Source organism: Brassica napus, chromosome A3 (assembly GCF_020379485.1).
Source record: "Brassica napus cultivar Da-Ae chromosome A3, Da-Ae, whole genome shotgun sequence".
Lineage (NCBI taxonomy): Eukaryota > Viridiplantae > Streptophyta > Magnoliopsida > Brassicales > Brassicaceae > Brassica > Brassica napus.
The window spans coordinates 35,396,082-35,415,130 of record NC_063436.1 but is presented as its reverse complement, the minus strand read 5'-3'; the positions used below and the strand labels follow the sequence as shown (position 1 = coordinate 35,415,130).

Here is a 19,049-nt window from a genome sequence, read left to right as displayed (position 1 = left end):
ACGAGTCTAAACTTGAAAACCTATAAACTTTTGAACCGTGAGGAACTACGTCGCCCATAGCACCATTTCGGAAAGCCCCAGAATCCATAATGGGGGGTGACTAGACGGCGTAATTTTTGGGGTTCAAATTCAGCCGTTTTGACCCTCAAACGGGCTGCAGAGAGTTATGGCACATAAAAAAGATCGAAAGCGAATTTTCAGGGTGTGTTTAATGCTTTCTTAACACCATTAACCTCGATGCACTTTTTCGCTCGAAACAAAACGGCAAGAAAATCATGTGGGCCCCACGGCCTTGCACTTGGATTGGCTGAGAAAAGGATATATAGAAACGAGAGTGATGTACTGACGGGTGCGATCATACCAGCACTAATGCACCGGATCCCATCAGAACTCCGCAGTGAAGCGTGCTTGGGCGAGAGTAGTACTAGGATTGGTGACCTCCCGGGAAGTCCTCGTGTTGGACTCCTTTTTATTTTTTTATTTTTTTTCAGCCTAAAACTAGTCTAAACTTGAAAACCTCATAACTTTTGAACCGTGAGCAACTACGTCGCCCATAGCACCATTTCGGAAAGCCCCATAATCCATAATGGGTGGTGACTAGACGGCGTAATTTTTCGGGTTCAAATTCAGCCTTTTTGACCCTCAAACGGGCTGCAGAAAGTTAAGGCACGTAAAAAGATCGAAAGCGGATTCTCAGGGTGTTTTTGATGCTTTCTTAACACCATTAACCTCGATGCACTTTTTCGCTCGAAACAAAATGGCCGTAAAATCATGTGGGCCCCACGGCCTTGAACTTGGATTGGCCGAGAAAAGGATATATAGAAACGAGAGTGATGTACTGATGGGTGCGATCATACCAGCACTAATGCACCGGATCCCATCAGAACTCCGCAGTGAAGCGTGCTTGGGCGATAGTAGTACTAGGATTGGTGACCTCCCGGGAAGTCCTCGTGTTGCACTCCTTTTTATTTTTATATTTTTTTTTCAGCCTAAAACGAGTCAAAACTTAAAAACCTCATAACTTTTGAACCGTGAGGAACTACGTCGCCCATAGAACCATTTCGGAAAGCTCCAGAATCCATAATGGGCGGTGACTAGATGGCGTAATTTTTCGGGTTCAAATTCAGCCGTTTTGACCATCAAACGGGCTGCAGAAAGTTATGGCACGTAAAAAAGATCGAAAGCGGATTCTTAGGGTGTTTTTGATGCTTTCTTAACACCATTAACCTCGACGCACTTTTTCGCTCGAAACAAAATGGCAAGAAAATCATGTGGGCCCCACGGCCTTGCACTTGGATGGGCCGAGAAAAGGATATATAGAAACGAGAGTGATGTACTGACGGCTGCAATCATACCAGCACTAATGCACCGGATCCCATCAAAACTCCGCAGTGAAGCGTGCTTGGGCGAGAGTAGTACTAGGATTGGTGACCTCCCGGGAAGTCCTCGTGTTGCATCCCTTTTTATTTTTTTTTATTTTGTTTTCAGCCTAAAACGAGTCAAAACTTGAAAACCTCATAACTTTTGAACCGTGAGGAACTACGTTAACTATTGCACCATTTCGGAAAGCCTAGAAAACATAATGGGCAGTGAATAGACGGCACAAGTTTTTAGGCTCAAATTCAGCCGTTTTGACCCTGAAACGGGCTGCGGAAAGTTAAGGCACGTAAAAAGATCGAAAACGGATTCTCAGGGTGTTTTTGATGTTTTCTTAACGCCATTAACCTCGACGCACTTTTTCGCTCGAATCAAAATGGCAAGAAAATCATGTGGGCCCCACGGCCTTGCACTTGGATTGGCCGAGAAAAGGATATGTAGAAACGAGAGTGATGTACTGACGGGTGCAATCATACCAGCACTAATGCTCTGGATCCCATCAGAACACCGCAGTGAAGCGTGCTTGGGCGAGAGTAGTACTAGGATTGGTGACCTCCCGGGAAGTCCTCGTGTTGCATCCCTTTTTTTTTTTTTTATTTTTTTTCAGCCTAAAACGAGTCTAAACCTGAAAACCTCATAACTTTTGAACCGTGAGGAACTACATCGCCTATAGCACCATTTCGGAAAGCCCTAGAAAACATAATGGGCGGTGAATAGACGGCACAATTTTTTGGGCTCAAATTCAGCCGTTTTGACCCTGAAACGGGCTGCGGAAAGTTAAGGCACGTAAAAAAGATCGAAAACGGATTCTCAGGGTGTTTTTGATGCTTTCTTAACGCCATTAACCTCGACGCACTTTTTCGCTCGAAATAAAACGGCAAGAAAATCATGTGGGCCCCACGGCCTTACACTTGGATTGGCCGCGAAAAGGATATATAGAAACGAGAGTGATGTACTGATGGGTGCAATCATACCAGCACTAATGCACCGGATCCCATCAGAACTCCGCAGTGAAGCGTGCTTGGGCGAGAGTAGTACTAGGATTGGTGACCTCCCGGGAAGTCCTCGTGTTGCATCCCTTTTTATTTTTTAATTTTTTTCAGCCTAAAACGAGTCTAAACTTGAAAACCTCATAACTTTTGAACCGTGAGGAACTACGTCACCTATTGCACCATTTCGGAAAGCCCTAGAAAACATAATGGGCGGTGAATAGACGGCACAATTTTTTGGGCTCAAATTCAGCCGTTTTGACCCTGAAACGGGCTGCGGAAAGTTAAGGCACGTAAAAAAGATCGAAAACGGATTCTCAGGGTGTTTTTGATGCTTTCTTAACGCCATTAACCTCGACGCACTTTTTCGCTCGAAATAAAACGGCAAGAAAATCATGTGGGCCCCACGGCCTTACACTTGGATTGGCCGCGAAAAGGATATATAGAAACGAGAGTGATGTACTGACGGGTGCGATCATACCAGCACTAATGCACCGGATCCCATCAGAACTAAGCGTGCTTGGGCGAGAGTAGTACTAGGATTGGTGACCTCCCGGGAAGTCCTCGTGTTGCACTCCTTTTTATTTTTTTAATTTTTTTTTCAGCCTAAAACGAGTCAAAACTTGAAAACTCATAACTTTTGAACCGTGAGGAACTACGTCGCCCATAGCATCATTTTGGAAAGTTCCAGAATCCATAATGGGCGGTGACAAGACGGCGTAATTTTTCGGGTTCAAATTCAGCCGTTTTGACCCTCAACTGGGCTGCAGAAAGTTATGGCACGTAAAAAAGATCGAAAGCAGATTCTCAGGGTGTTTTTGATGCTTTTCTAACACCATTAACCTCGACGCACTTTTTCGCTCGAAACAAAACGGCAAGAAAATCATGTGGGCCCCACGGCCTTGCACTTGGATTGGCCGAGAAAAGGATATATAGAAACGAGAGTGATGTACTGACGGGTGCGATCATACCAGCACTAATGCACCGGATCCCATCAGAACTCCGCAGTGAAGCGTGCTTGGGCGAGAGTAGTACTAGGATTGGTGACCTCCCGGGAAGTCCTCGTGTTGCACTCCTTTTTATTTTTTTATTTTTTTCAGCCTAAAACGAGTCTAAACTTGAAAACCTCATAACTTTTGAACCGTGAGGAACTACGTCGCCCATAGCACCATTTCGGAAAGCCCCAGAATCCATAATGGGCGGTGACTAGACGGCGTAATTTTTCGGGTTCAAATTAAGCCGTTTTGACCATCAAACGGGCTGCAGAAAGTTATGGCACGTAAAAAAGATCGACAGCGGATTCTCAGGGTGTTTTTGATGCTTTCTTAACACCATTAACCTCGACGCACTTTTTCGCTAGAAACAAAACGGCCGTAAAATCATGTGGGCCCCACAGCCTTGCACTTGGATTGGCCGAGAAAAGGATATATAGAAACGAGAGTGATGTACTGACGGGTGCGATCATACCAGCACTAATGCACCGGATCCCATCAGAACTCCGCAGTGAAGCGTGCTTGGGCGAGAGTAGTACTAGGATTGGTGACCTCCCGGGAAGTCCTCGTGTTGCACTCCTTTTTATTTTTTTATTTTTTTTTCAGCCTAAAACGAGTCAAAACTTGAAAACCTCTTAACTTTTGAACCGTGAGGAACTACGTCGCCCATAGCACCATTTCGGAAAGCCCCAGAATCCATAATGGGCGGTGACTAGACGGCGTAATTTTTCGGGTTCAAATTCAGCCGTTTTGACCATCAAACGGGCTGCAGAAAGTCATGGCACGTAAAAAAGATCGAAAGCGGATTCTCAGGGTGTTTTTGATGCTTTCTTAACACCATTAACCTCGACGCACTTTTTCGCTCGAAACAAAACGGCAAGAAAATCATGTGGGCCCCACGGCCTTGCACTTGGATTGGCCGAGAAAAGGATATATAGAAACGAGAGTGATGTACTGACGGGTGCGATCATACCAGCACTAATGCACCGGATCCCATCAGAACTCCGCAGTGAAGCGTGCTTGGGCGAGAGTAGTACTAGGATTGGTGACCTCCCGGGAAGTCCTCGTGTTGCATCCCTTTTTATTTTTTTTATTTTTTTTCAGCCTAAAACGAGTCTAAACTTGAAAACCTCATAACTTTTGAACCGTGAGGAACTACGTCGCCTATAGCACCATTTCGGAAAGCCCTAGAAAACATAATGGGCGGTGAATAGACGGCGCAATTTTTCGGGCTCAAATTCAGCCGTTTTGACCCTCAAACGGGCTGCAGAAAGTTAAGGCACGTAAAAAAGATCGAAAACGGATTCTCAGGGTGTTTTTGATGCTTTCTTAACGCCATTAACCTCGACGCACTTTTTCGCTCGAAACAAAACGGCAAGAAAATCATGTGGGCCCCACGGCCTTGCACTTGGATTGGCCGAGAAAAGGATATATAGAAACGAGAGTGATGTACTGACGGGTGCGATCATACCAGCACTAATGCACCGGATCCCATCAGAACTCCGCAGTGAAGCGTGCTTGGGCGAGAGTAGTACTAGGATTGGTGACCTCCCGGGAAGTCCTCGTGTTGCACTCCTTTTTATTTTTTTATTTTTTTTCAGCCTAAAACGAGTCAAAACTTGAAAACCTCATAACTTTTGAACCGTGAGGAACTACGTCGCCCATAGCACCATTTCGGAAAGCCCCAGAATCCATAATGGGCGGTGACTAGACGGCGTAATTTTTCGGGTTCAAATTCAGCCGTTTTGACCCTCAAACGGGCTGCAGAAAGTTATGGCACGTAAAAAAGATCGAAAGCGGATTCTCAGGGTGTTTTTGATGCTTTCTTAACACCATTAACCTCGACGCACTTTTTCGCTCGAAACAAAATGGCCAGAAAATCATGTGGGCTCCACGGCCTTACACTTGGATTGGCCGAGAAAAGGATATATAGAAACGAGAGTGATGTACTGACGGGTGCGATCATACCAGCACTAATGCACCGGATCCCATCAGAACTCCGCAGTGAAGCGTGCTTGGGCGAGAGTAGTACTAGGATTGGTGACCTCCCGGGAAGTCCTCGTGTTGCATCCTTTTTATTTTTTTTTATTTTTTTTCAGCCTAAAACGAGTCAAAACTTGAAAACCTCATAACTTTTGAACCGTGAGGAACTACGTCGCCCATAGCACCATTTCGGAAAGCCCAGAAAACATAATGGGCGGTGAATAGACGGCGCAATTTTTGGCTCAAATTCAGCCGTTTTGACCCTCAAACGGGCTGCGGAAAGTTAAGGCACGTAAAAAGATCGAAAACGGATTCTCAGGGTGTTTTTGATGCTTTCTTAACACCATTAACCTCGACGCACTTTTTCGCTCGAAACAAAACGGCAAGAAAATCATGTGGGCCCCACGGCCTTGCACTTGGATTGGCCGAGAAAAGGATATATAGAAACGAGAGTGATGTACTGACGGGTGCGATCATACCAGCACTAATGCACCGGATCCCATCAGAACTCCGCAGTGAAGCGTGCTTGGGCGAGAGTAGTACTAGGATTGGTGACCTCCCGGGAAGTCCTCGTGTTGCACTCCTTTTTATTTTTTTTTATTTTTTTTTCAGCCTAAAACGAGTCTAAACTTGAAAACCTCATAACTTTTGAACCGTGAGGAACTACGTCGCCCATAGCACCATTTCGGAAAGCCCCAGAAAACATAATGGGCGGTGAATAGACGGCACAATTATTTGGGCTCAAATTCAGCCGTTTTGACCCTCAAACGGGCTGCGGAAAGTTAAGGCACGTAAAAAAGATCGAAAACGGATTCTCAGGGTGTTTTTGATGCTTTCTTAACACCATTAACCTCGACGCACTTTTTCGCTCGAAACAAAACGGCAAGAAAATCATGTGGGCCCCACGGCCTTACACTTGGATTGGCCGCGAAAAGGATATATAGAAACGAGAGTGATGTACTGACGGGTGCGATCATACCAGCACTAATGCACCGGATCCCATCAGAACTCCGCAGTGAAGCGTGCTTGGGCGAGAGTAGTACTAGGATTGGTGACCTCCCGGGAAGTCCTCGTGTTGCATCCCTTTTTATTTTTTAATTTTTTTTTCAGCCTAAAACGAGTCTAAACTTGAAAACCTCATAACTTTTGAACCGTGAGGAACTACGTCGCCTATAGCACTATTTCGGAAAGCCCTAGAAAACATAATGGGCGGTGAATAGACGGCGCAATTTTTTGGGCTCAAATTCAGCCGTTTTGACCCTCAAACGGGCTGCGGAAAGTTAAGGCACGTAAAAAAGATCGAAAACGGATTCTCAGGGTGTTTTTGATGCTTTCTTAACACCATTAACCTCGACGCACTTTTTCGCTCGAAACAAAACGGCAAGAAAATCATGTGGGCCCCACGGCCTTACACTTGGATTGGCCGCGAAAAAGATATATAGAAACGAGAGTGATGTACTGACGGGTGCGATCATACCAGCACTAATGCACCGGATCCCATCAGAACTCCGCAGTGAAGCGTGCTTGGGCGAGAGTAGTACTAGGATTGGTGACCTCCCGGGAAGTCCTCGTGTTGCATCCCTTTTTATTTTTTAATTTTTTTTTCAGTCTAACACGAGTCTAAACTTGAAAACCTCATAACTTTTGAACCGTGAGGAACTACGTCGCCCATAGCACCATTTCGGAAAGCCCCAGAATCCATAATGGGCGGTGACTAGACGGCGTAATTTTTCGGGTTCAAATTCAGCCGTTTTGACCCTCAAACGGGCTGCAGAAAGTTATGGCACGTAAAAAAGATCGAAAGCGGATTCTCAGGGTGTTTTTGATGCTTTCTTAACACCATTAACCTCGACGCACTTTTTCGCTCGAAACAAAACGGCAAGAAAATCATGTGGGCCCCACGGCCTTGCACTTGGATTGGCCGAGAAAAGGATATATAGAAACGAGAGTGATGTACTGACGGGTGCGATCATACCAGCACTAATGCACCGGATCCCATCAGAACTCCGCAGTGAAGCGTGCTTGGGCGAGAGTAGTACTAGGATTGGTGACCTCCCGGGAAGTCCTCGTGTTGCATCCTTTTTATTTTTTTTTTTTTTTTCAGCCTAAAACGAGTCTAAACTTGAAAACCTCATAACTTTTGAACCGTGAGGAACTACGTCGCCCATAGCACCATTTCGGAAAGCCCTAGAAAACATAATGGGCGGTGAATAGACGGCGCAATTTTTCGGGCTCAAATTCAGCCGTTTTGACCCTCAAACGGGCTGCAGAAAGTTAAGGCACGTAAAAAAGATCGAAAACGGATTCTCAGGGTGTTTTTGATGCTTTCTTAACACCATTAACCTCGACGCACTTTTTCGCTCGAAACAAAACGGCAAGAAAATCATGTGGGCCCCACGGCCTTGCACTTGGATTGGCCGAGAAAAGGATATATAGAAACGAGAGTGATGTACTGACGGGTGCGATCATACCAGCACTAATGCACCGGATCCCATCAGAACTCCGCAGTGAAGCGTGCTTGGGCGAGAGTAGTACTAGGATTGGTGACCTCCCGGGAAGTCCTCGTGTTGCACTCCTTTTTATTTTTATTTTTTTTTCAGCCTAAAACGAGTCAAAACTTGAAAACCTCATAACTTTTGAACCGTGAGGAACTACGTCGCCCATAGCACCATTTCGGAAAGCCCCAGAATCCATAATGGGCGGTGACTAGACGGCGTAATTTTTCGGGTTCAAATTCAGCCGTTTTGACCCTCAAACGGGCTGCAGAAAGTTATGGCACGTAAAAAAGATCGAAAGCGGATTCTCAGGGTGTTTTTGATGCTTTCTTAACACCATTAACCTCGACGCACTTTTTCGCTCGAAACAAAACGGCAAGAAAATCATGTGGGCCCCACGGCCTTGCAGTTGGATTGGCCGAGAAAAGGATATATAGAAACGAGAGTGATGTACTGATGGGTGCGATCATACCAGCACTAATGCACCGGATCCCATCAGAACTCCGCAGTGAAGCGTGCTTGGGCGAGAGTAGTACTAGGATTGGTGACCTCCCGGGAAGTCCTCGTGTTGCACTCCTTTTTATTTTTTTTATTTTTTTTCAGCCTAAAACGAGTCAAAACTTGAAAACCTCATAACTTTTGAACCGTGAGGAACTACGTCGCCCATAGCACCATTTCGGAAAGCCCAGAAAACATAATGGGCGGTGAATAGACGGCGCAATTTTTCGGCTCAAATTCAGCCGTTTTGACCCTCAAACGGGCTGCGGAAAGTTAAGGCACGTAAAAAGATCGAAAACGGATTCTCAGGGTGTTTTTGATGCTTTCTTAACGCCATTAACCTCGACGCACTTTTTCGCTCGAAACAAAACGGCAAGAAAATCATGTGGGCCCCACGGCCTTGCACTTGGATTGGCCGAGAAAAGGATATATAGAAACGAGAGTGATGTACTGACGGGTGCGATCATACCAGCACTAATGCACCGGATCCCATCAGAACTCCGCAGTGAAGCGTGCTTGGGCGAGAGTAGTACTAGGATTGGTGACCTCCCGGGAAGTCCTCGTGTTGCATCCCTTTTTATTTTTTTAATTTTTTTTTCAGCCTAAAACGAGTCTAAACTTGAAAACCTCATAACTTTTGAACCGTGAGGAACTACGTCGCCTATAGCACCATTTCGGAAAGCCCCAGAAAACATAATGGGCGGTGAATAGACGGCGCAATTTTTTGGGCTCAAATTCAGCCGTTTTGACCCTCAAACGGGCTGCGAAAGTTAAGGCACGTAAAAAAGATCGAAAACGGATTCTCAGGGTGTTTTTGATGCTTTCTTAACGCCATTAACCTCGACGCACTTTTTCGCTCGAAACAAAACGGCAAGAAAATCATGTGGGCCCCACGGCCTTACACTTGGATTGGCCGCGAAAAGGATATATAGAAACGAGAGTGATGTACTGACGGGTGCGATCATACCAGCACTAATGCACCGGATCCCATCAGAACTCCGCAGTGAAGCGTGCTTGGGCGAGAGTAGTACTAGGATTGGTGACCTCCCGGGAAGTCCTCGTGTTGCACTCCTTTTTATTTTTTTATTTTTTTTTCAGCCTAAAACGAGTCAAACTTGAAAACTCATAACTTTTGAACCGTGAGGAACTACGTCGCCCATAGCACCATTTCGGAAAGCCCCAGAATCCATAATGGGCGGTGACAAGACGGCGTAATTTTTCGGGTTCAAATTCAGCCGTTTTGACCCTCAACGGGCTGCAGAAAGTTATGGCACGTAAAAAAGATCGAAAGCGGATTCTCAGGGTGTTTTTGATGCTTTCTTAACACCATTAACCTCGACGCACTTTTTCGCTCGAAACAAAACGGCAAGAAAATCATGTGGGCCCCACGGCCTTGCACTTGGATTGGCCGAGAAAAGGATATATAGAAACGAGAGTGATGTACTGACGGGTGCGATCATACCAGCACTAATGCACCGGATCCCATCAGAACTCCGCAGTGAAGCGTGCTTGGGCGAGAGTAGTACTAGGATTGGTGACCTCCCGGGAAGTCCTCGTGTTGCACTCCTTTTTATTTTTTTATTTTTTTTTCAGCCTAAAACGAGTCTAAACTTGAAAACCTCATAACTTTTGAACCGTGAGGAACTACGTCGCCCATAGCACCATTTCGGAAAGCCCCAGAATCCATAATGGGCGGTGACTAGACGGCGTAATTTTTCGGGTTCAAATTCAGCCGTTTTGACCATCAAACGGGCTGCAGAAAGTTATGGCACGTAAAAAAGATCGACAGCGGATTCTCAGGGTGTTTTTGATGCTTTCTTAACACCATTAACCTCGACGCACTTTTTCGCTCGAAACAAAACGGCCAGAAAATCATGTGGGCCCCACGGTCTTGCAGTTGGATTGGCCGAGAAAAGGATATATAGAAACGAGAGTGATGTACTGATGGGTGCGATCATACCAGCACTAATGCACCGGATCCCATCAGAACTCCGCAGTGAAGCGTGCTTGGGCGAGAGTAGTACTAGGATTGGTGACCTCCCGGGAATTCCTCGTGTTGCACTCCTTTTTATTTTTTTTTATTTTTTTTCAGCCTAAAACGAGTATAAACTTGAAAACTTCATAACTTTTGAACCGTGAGGAACTACGTCGCCCATAGCACCATTTCGGAAAGCCCCAGAATCCATAATGGGCGGTGACTAGACGGCGTAATTTTTCGGGTTCAAATTCAGCCGTTTTGACCCTCAAACGGGCTGCAGAAAGTTATGGCACGTAAAAAAGATCGAAAGCGGATTCTCAGGGTGTTTTTGATGCTTTCTTAACACCATTAACCTCGACGCACTTTTTCGCTCGAAACAAAACGGCCAGAAAATCATGTGGGCCCCACGGCCTTGCACTTGGATTGGCCGAGAAAAGGATATATAGAAACGAGAGTGATGTACTGACGGGTGCGATCATACCAGCACTAATGCACCGGATCCCATCAGAACTCCGCAGTGAAGCGTGCTTGGGCGAGAGTAGTACTAGGATTGGTGACCTCCCGGGAAGTCCTCGTGTTGCACTCCTTTTTATTTTTTTTTTTTTTTTTCAGCCTAAAACGAGTCTAAACTTGAAAACCTCATAACTTTTGAACCGTGAGGAACTACGTCGCCCATAGCACCATTTCGGAAAGCCCCATAATCCATAATGGGCGGTGACTAGACGGCGTAATTTTTCGGGTTCAAATTCAGCCGTTTTGACCCTCAAACGGGCTGCAGAAAGTTAAGGCACGTAAAAAAGATCGAAAGCGGATTCTCAGGGTGTTTTTGATGCTTTCTTAACACCATTAACCTCGACGCACTTTTTCGCTCGAAACAAAACGGCCAGAAAATCATGTGGGCCCCACGGCCTTGCACTTGGATTGGCCGAGAAAAGGATATATAGAAACGAGAGTGATGTACTGATGGGTGCGATCATACCAGCACTAATGCACCGGATCCCATCAGAACTCCGCAGTGAAGCGTGCTTGGGCGAGAGTAGTACTAGGATTGGTGACCTCCCGGGAAGTCCTCGTGTTGCACTCCTTTTTATTTTTATATTTTTTTCAGCCTAAAACGAGTCAAAACTTGAAAACCTCATAACTTTTGAACCGTGAGGAACTACGTCGCCCATAGCACCATTTCGGAAAGCCCCAGAATCCATAATGGGCGGTGACTAGACGGCGTAATTTTTCGGCTTCAAATTCAGCCGTTTTGACCATCAAACGGGCTGCAGAAAGTTATGGCACGTAAAAAAGATCGAAAGCGGATTCTCAGGGTGTTTTTGATGCTTTCTTAACACCATTAACCTCGACGCACTTTTTCGCTCGAAACAAAACGGCCAGAAAATCATGTGGGCCCCACGGCCTTGCACTTGGATTGGCCGAGAAAAGGATATATAGAAACGAGAGTGATGTACTGATGGGTGCGATCATACCAGCACTAATGCACCGGATCCCATCAGAACTCCGCAGTGAAGCGTGCTTGGGCGAGAGTAGTACTAGGATTGGTGACCTCCCGGGAAGTCCTCGTGTTGCACTCCTTTTTATTTTTATATTTTTTTCAGCCTAAAACGAGTCAAAACTTGAAAACCTCATAACTTTTGAACCGTGAGGAACTACGTCGCCCATAGCACCATTTCGGAAAGCCCCAGAATCCAAATGGGCGGTGACTAGACGGCGTAATTTTTCGGGTTCAAATTCAGCCGTTTTGACCATCAAACGGGCTGCAGAAAGTTATGGCACGTAAAAAAGATCGAAAGCGGATTCTCAGGGTGTTTTTGATGCTTTCTTAACACCATTAACCTCGACGCACTTTTTCGCTCGAAACAAAACTGCCAAAAAATCATGTGGGCCCAACGGCCTTGCACTTGGATTGGCCGAGAAAAGGATATATAGAAACGAGAGTGATGTACTGACGGGTGCGATCATACCAGCACTAATGCACCGGATCCCATCAGAACTCCGCAGTGAAGCGTGCTTGGGCGAGAGTAGTACTAGGATTGGTGACCTCCCGGGAAGTCCTCGTGTTGCATCCCTTTTTATTTTTTTTTATTTTTTTTCAGCCTAAAACGAGTCTAAACTTGAAAACCTCATAACTTTTGAACCGTGAGGAACTACGTCGCCTATAGCACCATTTCGGAAAGCCCTAGAAAACATAATGGGCGGTGAATAGACGGCGCAATTTTTCGGGCTCAAATTCAGCCGTTTTGACCCTCAAACGGGCTGCGGAAAGTTAAGGCACGTAAAAAAGATCGAAAACGGATTCTCAGGGTGTTTTTGATGCTTTCTTAACACCATTAACCTCGACGCACTTTTTCGCTCGAAACAAAACGGCAAGAAAATCATGTGGGCCCCACGGCCTTGCACTTGGATTGGCCGAGAAAAGGATATATAGAAACGAGAGTGATGTACTGACGGGTGCGATCATACCAGCACTAATGCACCGGATCCCATCAGAACTCCGCAGTGAAGCGTGCTTGGGCGAGAGTAGTACTAGGATTGGTGACCTCCCGGGAAGTCCTCGTGTTGCACTCCTTTTTATTTTTATATTTTTTTTCAGCCTAAAACGAGTCAAAACTTGAAAACCTCATAACTTTTGAACCGTGAGGAACTACATCGCCCATAGCACCATTTCGGAAAGCCCCAGAATCCATAATGGGCGGTGACTAGACGGCGTAATTTTTCGGCTTCAAATTCAGCCGTTTTGACCATCAAACGGGCTGCAGAAAGTTATGGCACGTAAAAAAGATCGAAAGCGGATTCTCAGGGTGTTTTTGATGCTTTCTTAACACCATTAACCTCGACGCACTTTTTCGCTCGAAACAAAACGGCAAGAAAATCATGTGGGCCCCACGGCCTTGCACTTGGATTGGCCGAGAAAAGGATATATAGAAACGAGAGTGATGTTCTGATGGGTGCGATCATACCAGCACTAATGCACCGGATCCCATCAGAACTCTGCAGTGAAGCGTGCTTGGGCGAGAGTAGTACTAGGATTGGTGACCTCCCGGGAAGTCCTCGTGTTGCACTCCTTTTTATTTTTATATTTTTTTTCAGCCTAAAACGAGTCAAAACTTGAAAACCTCATAACTTGTGAACCGTGAGGAACTACGTCGCCCATAGAACCATTTCGGAAAGCCCCAGAATCCAAATGGGCGGTGACTAGACGGCGTAATTTTTCGGGTTCAAATTCAGCCGTTTTGACCATCAAACGGGCTGCAGAAAGTTATGGCACGTAAAAAAGATCGAAAGCGGATTCTTAGGGTGTTTTTGATGCTTTCTTAACACCATTAACCTCGACGCACTTTTTCGCTCGAAACAAAATATCAAAAAAATCATGTCGGCCCCACGGCCTTGCACTTGGATTGGCCGAGAAAAGGATATATAGAAACGAGAGTGATGTACTGACGGGTGCGATCATACCAGCACTAATGCACCGGATCCCATCAGAACTCCGCAGTGAAGCGTGCTTGGGCGAGAGTAGTACTAGGATTGGTGACCTCCCGGGAAGTCCTCGTGTTGCATCCCTTTTTATTTTTTTTATTTTTTTTCAGCCTAAAACGAGTCTAAACTTGAAAACCTCATAACTTTTGAACCGTGAGGAACTACGTCGCCTATAGCACTATTTCGGAAAGCCCTAGAAAACATAATGGGCGGTGAATAGACGGCACAATTTTTCGGGCTCAAATTCAGCCGTTTTGACCCTCAAACGGGCTGCGGAAAGTTAAGGCACGTAAAAAAGATCGAAAACGGATTCTCAGGGTGTTTTTGATGCTTTCTTAACGCCATTAACCTCGACGCACTTTTTCGCTCGAATCAAAATGGCAAGAAAATCATGTGGGCCCCACGGCCTTGCACTTGGATTGGCCGAGAAAAGGATATATAAAAACGAGAGTGATGTACTGACGGGTGCAATCATACCAGCACTAATGCACCGGATCCCATCAGAACTCCGCAGTGAAGCGTGCTTGGGCGAGAGTAGTACTAGGATTGGTGACCTCCCGGGAAGTCCTCGTGTTGCATCCCTTTTTATTTTATTTATTTTTTTCAGCCCAAAACGAGTCTAAACTTGAAAACCTCATAACTTTTGAACCGTGAGGAACTACGTCGCCTATAGCACCATTTCGGAAAGCCCTAGAAAACATAATGGGCGGTGAATAGACGGCGCAATTTTTTGGGCTCAAATTCAGCTGTTTTGACCCTCAAACGGGCTGCGGAAAGTTAAGGCACGTAAAAAAGATCGAAAACGGATTCTCATGGTGTTTTTGATGCTTTCTTAATGCCATTAACCTCGACGCACTTTTTCGCTCGAAACAAAACGGCAAGAAAATCATGTGGGCCCCACGGCCTTACACTTGGATTGGCCGCGAAAAGGATATATAGAAACGAGAGTGATGTACTGACGGGTGCGATCATACCAGCACTAATGCACCGGATCCCATCAGAACTAAGCGTGCTTGGGCGAGAGTAGTACTAGGATTGGTGACCTCCCGGGAAGTCCTCGTGTTGCACTCCTTTTTATTTTTTTTATTTTTTTTTCAGCCTAAAACGAGTCTAAACTTGAAAACTTCATAACTTTTGAACCGTGAGGAACTACGTCGCCCATAGCACCATTTCGGAAAGTTCCAGAATCCATAATGGGCGGTGACAAGACGGCGTAATTTTTCGTGTTCAAATTCAGCCGTTTTGACCCTCAACTGGGCTGCAGAAAGTTATGGTACGTAAAAAAGATCGAAAGCAGATTCTCAGGGTGTTTTTGATGCTTTCTTAACACCATTAACCTCGACGCACTTTTTCGCTCGAAACAAAATGGCTAGAAAATCATGTGGGCCCCACGGCCTTGCACTTGGATTGGCCGAGAAAAGGATATATAGAAACGAGAGTGATGCACTGATGGGTGCGATCATACCAGCACTAATGCACTGGATCCCATCAGAACTTCGCAGTGAAGCCTGCTTGGGCGAGAGTAGTACTAGGATTGGTGACCTCCCGGGAAGTCCTTGTTGGGGTCAAAATCGGTCACAACGGAATCAATGTCTGAAACTCCGTAAAAATCAGCATGAAATACCGAATGTCCGAAGGCAACGGACATGTATCCAAATCGGCCGCGGACAAGCTCGGGAATGGAAATCGGACCGCGGAGAAGCCAAGCTCGATCGATACACGGCGACCAAGCATGCACACAGCTCGGTCGCTACGTAGCGACCGAGAGTCCGTCCCGCTCGGTCGCTACGTAGAGACCGAGCTCGAGCCAAGTTCGGGTGCTACGTAGCGACCGAGTGTCCGTTCCGCTCAGTCGCTATGTAGCGACCGAGCTCGAGCCAAGCTCGGTCGCTACGTAGCGACCGAGCTCTTCCGAAATGTCGATTCTACACCAGTCCATGCACTCTCGTCTATCCTTCGATGCTATCTCCCGAAGACTGTAGCAAACTCAGTTCATGTTTTCCGCCATTCTAAATCATCGAGCAAACTTTGCGGTAAAAACTGCGGAAAGTCTGTTCTTTATCGAAAGAAGTCGCAATAAACGTTTCGAGTCGGAATACGGCCCAAAGGGACCTAAGATATGACTCGAGGCCCATCTTACGATTTCTTAACCAAAAGCCCATAAACCGTAGGACGGTTTACGCTTGGTTCGCAAGGGAAGATAAATGTCAAGTTTCTGCGGATAAGTACGGAATTTTGAAGATAATTACGAAGATCGGAAAAAATGGAATATCTCCATTTTATGCTATGACGGCTTAAGGGCAGAAGAGTAAAAGCGTAAACCGACCTTGGAGCGAGTATATAAGGAGTCCTAGGCGAGAGGCATAAAAAAAGGAGAACCTTTTAGACTCGGAATTCTTTGCACTTAGAAACTTTAGGCTTTATTCTCGACAAGTTTGGTTTCTATGTCTGGCACTCAGTTACTAGACGGACTCGCCCAGGCAGTTCGATCTCTTGTCCAGCTCTATCAATTGAACTACGTTCGGCTTGATCCTCGAAAGGGGTACGTAGGCAGCCTTTAACAAGGTTCAGTCCAAAAACAATCAAAAACCTTTTCTGTATCTTTTTCGTCTTTTGTTATCGAGCTGCGACTCAACTAGGTTTGAGCTATTTGGCCGCTAGAACTAAGTAACTCGCTGACAGCCTTTGCGGCCAAAACTTTTATGATCTATTGTAATGATCGCAACGCTCTTACGCGGACTCGAAATGAGATCCACTGTTTTCTCTAAACTCGTTTGTTATCTTTTCATGATTTCTGCATATATTTGGTCACTTGTCATTGACTCTCGCAGAGATCCGGGACCTCTGGTAAATTAGGGTTTTCCTAGTTTCCCAATTTAAACGGAAATCGACAGTGAATTTCGGTTCCCACAGTTTGGCGCTAGAAGGAGGGGGGGGTTACGGATTACTCTTACTCATGGCCACAAAACGCTTGATCAAAACGATGTCTGGATATATGAAAGACAAACTCGCAGCACTGACTGCTCCTATGGCCAACGCTTACGCAAACGCCGTAGTTTTCAACAAAATCGAAAACTTAGTCGCGACCTTCCGCCACAGGAAGAGCACTAAAACAAGCTCGCGATTTCTCCCTGTAAACACGAAGGGATACAATAAATCTTATCAAAACCCGTAAGTTTGGCTCATTACCAAACAAAAGAAGTCTCAATGTGTAAGGATTTTACCAAAGCAAGTTTTCCGAAAACATTTTGGAAGGGTAAAACTCGTTCTCCCAAAAACCGCTGATCGGAAAAAGGAAACAGAATCGATCGATTACACAGCTCGGTCACTACGTAGCGACCCAGCACGCACACTACTCGGTCGCTACGTAGCGACCGAGCACGCACACTGCTCAGTCGCTACGTAGCGACAGAGTACGAACACTGCACGGTCGCCACGTAGCGACAGAGCACACACACGCTGCTCGGTCGCCACGTAGCGACCGAGCACGCACACTGCTCGGTCGCTACGTAGCGACCGAGCACGCACACTGCTCGGTCGCTACGTAGCGACCGAGCACGCACACTGCTCGGTCGCTACGTAGCGACAGGGCACGAACACTGCTCGGTCGCTATGTAGCGACCGAGCATGCACACGCTGGTCGGTCACTACATAGCAATACATAGCGACCGAGCGCGCACATCGCTCGGTCGCTACGTAGCGACCGAGCACGCACACTGCTCGGTTGCTACGTAGCCACCGAGCACGCACACTGCTCGGTTGCTACGTAGCGACCGAGCACGCACACTGCTCGGTCGCTACATAGCGACCGAGCACGCACACTGCTCGGTCGTTACGTAGCGACCGAGCATGCACACGCTGCTCGGTCGCTACGTAGCGACCGAGCTCAAACCATCTCTCCACTCGCTACGTAGCGACCTGTAAGGCGTAAAAAAGGTCCTCCTTTGGGTTCTCTTTTGAATCCTCATCGAAACGCTTTTTGTTTCGTCTCAATCAGAAATTCTGTTGAGATTTTACGACGAAAACAAGTAGGACTCTTCTTGGCTCGCTTCCACTCACTACGTAGCGACCTGTCTGAGCTTCACTCGCTATGTAGCGACCGGTAAGGCATAAGAAAGGTCCTCCTTTGGGTTCTATTTTGAATCCTCATCGAAACGCTTTTTGTTTCGTCTCAATCAGAGTTTCCGTTGAGATTTTACGACGAAAACAAGTAGGACTCTTCTTGACTCGCTTCCACTCGCTACGTATCGACCTGTCTGACCTTCACTCGCTACGTAGCGACCGGTAAGGCCTCAGAAAGGTCCTCATTTGGATTCTGTTTTGAATCCTCGTCGAAACACTTTTCGTTTCGTCTTAATCGGAGTTTCCGTTGAGATTTTACGACGAAAACAAGTAGGACTCTTCTTGGCTCGTTTCCACTCGCTACGTAGCGACCTGTCTGACCTTCATTCCCTACATAGCGACCAGTAAGGCCTCAGAAAGGTCCTCCTTTGGGTTCTCTTTTGAATCCTCATCAAAATTCTTTTCGTTTCGTCTCAATCGGAGTTTCTGTTGAGATTTTACGACGAAAACAAGTAGGACTCTTCTTGGCTCGCTTCCACTCGCTACGTAGCGACCTGTCTGAGCTTCACTCGCTATGTAGCGACCGGTAAGGCATAAGAAAGGTCCTCCTTTGGGTTCTATTTTGAATCCTCATCGAAACGCTTTTTGTTTCGTCTCAATCAGAGTTTCCGTTGAGATTTTACGACGAAAACAAGTAGGACTCTTCTTGGCTCGCTTCCACTCGCTACGTATCGACCTGTCTGACCTTCACTCGCTACGTAGCGACCGGTAAGGCCTCAGAAAGGTCCTCATTTGGATTCTGTTTTGAATCCTCGTCGAAACACTTTTCGTTTCGTCTTAATCGGAGTTTCCGTTGAGATTTTACGACGAAAACAAGTAGGACTCTTCTTGGCTCATTTCCACTCGCTACGTAGCGACCTGTCTGACCTTCATTCCCTACATAGCGACCAGTAAGGCCTCAGAAAGGTCCTCCTTTGGGTTCTATTTTGAATCCTCATCAAAATTCTTTTCGTTTCGTCTCAATCGGAGTTTCTGTTGAGATTTTACGACGAAAACAAGTAGGACTCTTCTTGGCTCGCTTCCACTCGCTACGTTGCTACCTGTCTGACCTTCACTCGCTATGTAGCGACCGGTAAGGCCTCCGAAAGGTCCTCCATTGGGTTCTATTTTGAATCCTCATCGAAACACTCTT

The 19,049-nt window shown here is 46.3% G+C and overlaps 28 non-coding genes and 3 pseudogenes across 28 annotated transcripts; all 31 read left to right on the top strand.

Moving 5' to 3' along the window:
- The first annotated feature begins 347 nt into the window (after positions 1-347).
- Positions 348-466, top strand: LOC125607485. Its single transcript, XR_007338644.1, has one exon. It is a non-coding gene; the product is annotated as a 5S ribosomal RNA (ribosomal RNA).
- Positions 467-843: 377 nt separating this feature from the next.
- Positions 844-962, top strand: LOC125607470. Its single transcript, XR_007338628.1, has one exon. It is a non-coding gene; the product is annotated as a 5S ribosomal RNA (ribosomal RNA).
- Positions 963-1,341: 379 nt separating this feature from the next.
- On the top strand, positions 1,342-1,460 carry LOC125607489. The gene has a single exon (XR_007338648.1). It is a non-coding gene; the product is annotated as a 5S ribosomal RNA (ribosomal RNA).
- Positions 1,461-1,839: 379 nt separating this feature from the next.
- On the top strand, positions 1,840-1,958 carry LOC125607510. Its single transcript, XR_007338669.1, has one exon. It is a non-coding gene; the product is annotated as a 5S ribosomal RNA (ribosomal RNA).
- A 379-nt stretch (positions 1,959-2,337) lies between these two features.
- LOC125607440 lies at positions 2,338-2,456 on the top strand. The gene has a single exon (XR_007338599.1). It is a non-coding gene; the product is annotated as a 5S ribosomal RNA (ribosomal RNA).
- A 377-nt stretch (positions 2,457-2,833) lies between these two features.
- On the top strand, positions 2,834-2,944 carry LOC125607647 (annotated as a pseudogene).
- Positions 2,945-3,323: 379 nt separating this feature from the next.
- LOC125607383 lies at positions 3,324-3,442 on the top strand. Its single transcript, XR_007338543.1, has one exon. It is a non-coding gene; the product is annotated as a 5S ribosomal RNA (ribosomal RNA).
- Positions 3,443-3,819: 377 nt separating this feature from the next.
- LOC125607382 lies at positions 3,820-3,938 on the top strand. The gene has a single exon (XR_007338542.1). It is a non-coding gene; the product is annotated as a 5S ribosomal RNA (ribosomal RNA).
- Positions 3,939-4,317: 379 nt separating this feature from the next.
- On the top strand, positions 4,318-4,436 carry LOC125607436. The gene has a single exon (XR_007338595.1). It is a non-coding gene; the product is annotated as a 5S ribosomal RNA (ribosomal RNA).
- Positions 4,437-4,815: 379 nt separating this feature from the next.
- LOC125607381 lies at positions 4,816-4,934 on the top strand. Its single transcript, XR_007338541.1, has one exon. It is a non-coding gene; the product is annotated as a 5S ribosomal RNA (ribosomal RNA).
- Positions 4,935-5,312: 378 nt separating this feature from the next.
- On the top strand, positions 5,313-5,431 carry LOC125607446. The gene has a single exon (XR_007338605.1). It is a non-coding gene; the product is annotated as a 5S ribosomal RNA (ribosomal RNA).
- Positions 5,432-5,806: 375 nt separating this feature from the next.
- LOC125607380 lies at positions 5,807-5,925 on the top strand. Its single transcript, XR_007338540.1, has one exon. It is a non-coding gene; the product is annotated as a 5S ribosomal RNA (ribosomal RNA).
- A 381-nt stretch (positions 5,926-6,306) lies between these two features.
- On the top strand, positions 6,307-6,425 carry LOC125607435. The gene has a single exon (XR_007338594.1). It is a non-coding gene; the product is annotated as a 5S ribosomal RNA (ribosomal RNA).
- A 379-nt stretch (positions 6,426-6,804) lies between these two features.
- LOC125607433 lies at positions 6,805-6,923 on the top strand. The gene has a single exon (XR_007338592.1). It is a non-coding gene; the product is annotated as a 5S ribosomal RNA (ribosomal RNA).
- A 379-nt stretch (positions 6,924-7,302) lies between these two features.
- LOC125607444 lies at positions 7,303-7,421 on the top strand. The gene has a single exon (XR_007338603.1). It is a non-coding gene; the product is annotated as a 5S ribosomal RNA (ribosomal RNA).
- A 377-nt stretch (positions 7,422-7,798) lies between these two features.
- LOC125607379 lies at positions 7,799-7,917 on the top strand. The gene has a single exon (XR_007338539.1). It is a non-coding gene; the product is annotated as a 5S ribosomal RNA (ribosomal RNA).
- A 377-nt stretch (positions 7,918-8,294) lies between these two features.
- LOC125607377 lies at positions 8,295-8,413 on the top strand. The gene has a single exon (XR_007338537.1). It is a non-coding gene; the product is annotated as a 5S ribosomal RNA (ribosomal RNA).
- A 376-nt stretch (positions 8,414-8,789) lies between these two features.
- LOC125607432 lies at positions 8,790-8,908 on the top strand. The gene has a single exon (XR_007338591.1). It is a non-coding gene; the product is annotated as a 5S ribosomal RNA (ribosomal RNA).
- A 379-nt stretch (positions 8,909-9,287) lies between these two features.
- Positions 9,288-9,406, top strand: LOC125607376. Its single transcript, XR_007338536.1, has one exon. It is a non-coding gene; the product is annotated as a 5S ribosomal RNA (ribosomal RNA).
- A 376-nt stretch (positions 9,407-9,782) lies between these two features.
- LOC125607375 lies at positions 9,783-9,901 on the top strand. The gene has a single exon (XR_007338535.1). It is a non-coding gene; the product is annotated as a 5S ribosomal RNA (ribosomal RNA).
- Positions 9,902-10,280: 379 nt separating this feature from the next.
- Positions 10,281-10,399, top strand: LOC125607428. The gene has a single exon (XR_007338587.1). It is a non-coding gene; the product is annotated as a 5S ribosomal RNA (ribosomal RNA).
- A 380-nt stretch (positions 10,400-10,779) lies between these two features.
- LOC125607374 lies at positions 10,780-10,898 on the top strand. The gene has a single exon (XR_007338534.1). It is a non-coding gene; the product is annotated as a 5S ribosomal RNA (ribosomal RNA).
- A 379-nt stretch (positions 10,899-11,277) lies between these two features.
- On the top strand, positions 11,278-11,396 carry LOC125607373. The gene has a single exon (XR_007338533.1). It is a non-coding gene; the product is annotated as a 5S ribosomal RNA (ribosomal RNA).
- A 377-nt stretch (positions 11,397-11,773) lies between these two features.
- On the top strand, positions 11,774-11,892 carry LOC125607372. Its single transcript, XR_007338532.1, has one exon. It is a non-coding gene; the product is annotated as a 5S ribosomal RNA (ribosomal RNA).
- A 376-nt stretch (positions 11,893-12,268) lies between these two features.
- LOC125607431 lies at positions 12,269-12,387 on the top strand. Its single transcript, XR_007338590.1, has one exon. It is a non-coding gene; the product is annotated as a 5S ribosomal RNA (ribosomal RNA).
- A 380-nt stretch (positions 12,388-12,767) lies between these two features.
- LOC125607371 lies at positions 12,768-12,886 on the top strand. Its single transcript, XR_007338531.1, has one exon. It is a non-coding gene; the product is annotated as a 5S ribosomal RNA (ribosomal RNA).
- Positions 12,887-13,264: 378 nt separating this feature from the next.
- LOC125607450 lies at positions 13,265-13,383 on the top strand. Its single transcript, XR_007338609.1, has one exon. It is a non-coding gene; the product is annotated as a 5S ribosomal RNA (ribosomal RNA).
- Positions 13,384-13,760: 377 nt separating this feature from the next.
- On the top strand, positions 13,761-13,879 carry LOC125607430. The gene has a single exon (XR_007338589.1). It is a non-coding gene; the product is annotated as a 5S ribosomal RNA (ribosomal RNA).
- Positions 13,880-14,258: 379 nt separating this feature from the next.
- Positions 14,259-14,377, top strand: LOC125607439. Its single transcript, XR_007338598.1, has one exon. It is a non-coding gene; the product is annotated as a 5S ribosomal RNA (ribosomal RNA).
- A 378-nt stretch (positions 14,378-14,755) lies between these two features.
- On the top strand, positions 14,756-14,866 carry LOC125607646 (annotated as a pseudogene).
- Positions 14,867-15,246: 380 nt separating this feature from the next.
- Positions 15,247-15,363, top strand: LOC125607659 (annotated as a pseudogene).
- The last annotated feature ends 3,686 nt before the right edge of the window (positions 15,364-19,049 follow it).